The sequence below is a fragment of the Abrus precatorius genome, unplaced genomic scaffold (genome assembly GCF_003935025.1).
Source record: "Abrus precatorius isolate BTA unplaced genomic scaffold, Abrus_2018 Scaffold2, whole genome shotgun sequence".
Taxonomy (NCBI): Eukaryota; Viridiplantae; Streptophyta; class Magnoliopsida; order Fabales; family Fabaceae; genus Abrus; species Abrus precatorius.
The window spans coordinates 15296260-15300439 of NW_020874362.1; the positions used below are offsets into that span (position 1 = coordinate 15296260).

At 36.3% G+C, this 4180-nt stretch overlaps 1 non-coding gene across 1 annotated transcript; it reads right to left on the reverse strand.

Moving 5' to 3' along the window:
• Positions 1-2123: 2123 nt before the first annotated feature.
• On the reverse strand, positions 2124-2230 carry LOC113860502. The gene has a single exon (XR_003503954.1). It is a non-coding gene; the product is annotated as a small nucleolar RNA R71 (small nucleolar RNA).
• Positions 2231-4180: the final 1950 nt, after the last annotated feature.

Consider the following 4180-nt stretch of genomic DNA (forward strand, 5'->3'; position numbering starts at 1 on the left):
GCTACTCGCAAGGATCATTTCCCTCTTCCATTCATCGATCAGGTTTTGGAGAGGCTAGCAGGTAAATCCCATTATTGCTTTTTAGATGGATTTTCTGGATACATGTAGGTTTATATTGCACTAGAGGACCAACACAAGACCACATTCACCTGCCCATTTGGCACATTTGCTTACACCAGGATGCCATTTGGTTTGTGCAACGCTCTGGGCACCTTTCAGAGGTGTATGGTGAGTATATTTTCTGACCTTTTGGAGAGTTGCATAGAGGTGTTTATGGATGATTTTACTGTCTATGGTTCTTCATTTGATGCATGCCTAGAGAATTTATCTAAGGTGTTACATAGGTGCATCCAAACTAACCTTGTGTTAAATTTTGAGAAGTGTCATTTTTTTGGTCACACAGGGTATAGTCTTGGGTCACTTAGTCTCCAGTCAGGGTATTCAGGTTGATAAGGCTAAAATTGATATCATTGCTTCTCTACCTTACCCCACTTTTGTGCGAGAAATGCGTTCCTTCCTTAGACATGCAGGTTTTTACAGGAGATTCATACAGAACTTCAGCTAGATTGCACCATTGGAAAACCATTTTTACACTGGCTTTTGCTCTGGGATACATTTCATCTCGTCTCTCTTGCACGGAATCTTTGGCACACTCTTGGTGGGACTTGGAGCTTCAAGCGACCGTAATTGAAGACTGGGAACTCATCACACTCCAGTTTTGCTATTTCTTTTCTTTATGACTTTGTTTACGATTGTTTTAGTTCTTTTTTTTAGCATGAGTAACTAAGTCCATAGCTAAGGCTATGGGAACTATCGTTCATGAATTTATGGGATTTGATGTTTGAATCTAAATTTGATTTTCGCTTTGTGATTAGATTTTATCCTATTGAGCTTCTTTCTTAATCCTAATTAATTATATCGTGAGGCGACCGTACCTCGGTTAATTAATAAAACTATAGGATAAAATGGGACAAAGGATTAGGTAGACCAAACCAATCTTTCCTTCTAATTGTTATTAAATTAACAAGTTCATAGGTTCCTTAAGCTTTCTTAAATTTATGTCTTGCATGACCATTGGGGATGTTAATTTAGAGAAAAGAATATTAATATTACATGACCATTGGGTATAAATAGTATTCGTATGAATGATTGGTAATCACAAGGAAATCAGATTTAGAGTTAAATAGAAAAATAACATAAAGGATTGGAAGAGAAAACCCATATGCCCTAGGTTCCTCTCCGATAAGTTTAACCAAGACGTGCATTGTATTCCTTGCTCTTAGTTTTATAATTGATTTTATAAATTCTTGTTTTTAATTAATCTCGTATCTTTGAAGCTTAAACAATTGAATTAGGAAATTCTTAATAATTGGAAAACAATCCTTGTGGGATGATATTTCGGAAACTTAATTTAAGAACCCTGTATTACTTCTCAATGGGTACACTTGCCCTCCGAACAAGTTTTTGGTGCTGTTGCCGGGGATTGCTTTTTCAATATTAAGAAAATCTCAAATTTAATTTATTTAAGCAATTTGTGTTTTATTTTATTTTGTTTTGGTTATTGTTAACTTTTTCTTTAATATTTTATAATTTTCGTTTTTATTTTATCTTAATTTTTTATTATTATTTCACAATTCTTTTAATGTATGCTCACTTGTTCTAAGTGCTCTACAACTTGTTTATTTGATCCGGAGATTGAAAGAACAATTTGTAGACAAAGAAAAGAAGTGAGAGAGCAAAGAATGGCAAAGGGAAGGAGATTGATCCAAGATTACATGACACCCACTGCTAGAGGCACTCCTGGAAGCATTGCAGCACCAAATGTGGAGGCCAACAATTTTGAATTGAAACCAACACTTATAACCATGGTCCAGAACTCGATACAGTTTGGAGGCATGCCTAATGAAGACCCCAATCTGCATCTAACAAAGTTTCTCCGATTGACAGACACCATAAAGTACAATGGAGTCTCCAACGATGCTATTCGACTCTGACTTTTCCCCTTCTCAGTATCTGAAAGGGTGAATGCATGGATTTCCTTACTCTCAGACAATTCCATTAGAACTTGGGAGGATCTTACTCAACAATTCTTGGGAAAGTACTTTCCTCCATCAAGGTCCTCTAACCTTATGACGAAGATATGTTGCTTCCAACAACATGAAGCTGAATCTTTATTTGAGGCATGGGAGCGATTTGGAGAGCTTTTGAGGAGATGTCCTCATCATGATTTTCCGACGTGGAGACAGCTACAAATTTTTTACAATGGCCTATCAATCACTACCAGGGCTACAATTGATGTCACAGCAGGAGGGTCCCTCATAAGAAAAGATCCAGATGATGCATACAAACTAATAGATAAGATGACTTCTTCTAGCTTTCAGTGGCACACCGCGAACTCTTACGACATCAAAAGGAAAGAGACCGCTTCAGTCTACCAAGCAGAGAGCAGTAGCCTACTAATGAACCAAATGGCAGCCTTTGCAAAGCAACTAGAATCTTTAATAAAGGCTCAAGAACAATCTGTAAGAGCTCCTGCAAGCCCAGAATTTAAGCAAGATGATGAATCCATATTTTTACTGATATTTTAGCATAATTCTAACACAATTAATAAGAAAAATATATGAAGAAAGTAGAAAAACTCAGAAAAAAGAGAAGGAGTTGAAGTTTGTTTACATATGTAGTTATTTTAGCAATTGTAGAAATTTTGCTGAGAAATTAAGTTTTTAATCTTGTTTTTGAAGGAATAAATTGAGCAAGGATCATGGAAATGGAGGCTTGAAGACAAGGAGGAAGAAAGAAGCAAGTCTGGACTCCAAAAATACAAGACCAAGAAAGTGCAGAATGGGCGTGATCACTATTGTTAGTAAAAGTGATCACTCTAGAGTTTAAAGAAGAAGAAAGCTTGGGCGTTACCACTATTATAAGTAAAAGTGAACGTTCCAAAGAGCTTTCAACCTGCCGAGTTGCGCGTAATCACTTTTATTCATAAGAGTGATCACGCGCAACCACTTGAACTCTGCGTAGTCACTTTTATCAGTAAGAGTGATAGTTCCAAAGAGCCTTCAATATCAGGAAAGTTGCGCGTGGTTACCTTTTCTCATAAAAGTGTAAACGCGCAACCATAAACCTTCTGCGTGGCTACTATTTCTCATAAAAGTGATAACGTGCAAATCTGGGAAATTCTATAAATAACAGAAACGTGCAGATTTTTTGGGGTTCAGTTTTTTATTTTCAGTTTTTAGTTAGATTCTTGTTAGAGAAAGTGAGAGAGAGGAGTGGGGATTCAAATCTTGGAGCTTCACGAAGAGGAATTGGAGTGGAGCAAGCTTCCATGGCATTTCTGAGTTTCTTCTTCTCTTTTTCTCTTTCTTTTTCTTTCTCTACTGTCATGGCTGTGTAATTTCTTCATAGTTAGGGATTGTAGATCTGAAACGAACATGTTGAATTGATTTGGATCTGAATTTCAAGCTTTGGAATAGATTGAGTGATTGATTCTGCACTTCACGTGGAAATTGAATGGAAATTTGATTAACTAAATTCAGAGGAACTCTTGTCAATGGAAATTGAATTTGTTCTTCAGATCTGAACCAATCACCGAGATTATAGTTTTCTTAGGGATAAGAGGCTTTGATCTTGCAATCTTCTGGTTTCTTACACTGAAAGCAATATTGAATTGAATTAGATCTAAGGAATTAGAATGGTTTAATTGAATGTTAGGTTCACTGAGTTAAGGAATTAACCTCTGAATAATATAATGTGAAACTGATTGTCAATTTTTCCAACTGCTTGTTAATTTAGAACTTCATTGATTAAACATTGGAGTTTTGGTGAAGCAATTCCCTAACTATGGTTTCTCCCTCTGTTATCACATAACTGTTTGTTCATTGTTCTATTTCTGCAAGTTTCTTTTACTCCTAATTGTTCTGGTTTGTTATTATTACATGTTAATACTCTCCTTCCAATTTCGAAAAAGCTCAAATGGTTATAATTCTATGAAGTGGTACTTGAAATCTAAATTCCCTTTGGAGACGATATTTGGATCTTAAATTTACTCATTACTTGCTGCAATCCTAGTGCACTTGCTAGTGCTACATTGCGAACAACACAAGAGAAGGCAAACTTCATGGGCAATCACAGTTCAGGGTGGAGGAGTAATCCTCCTAACTCTTGGGGAAATGGC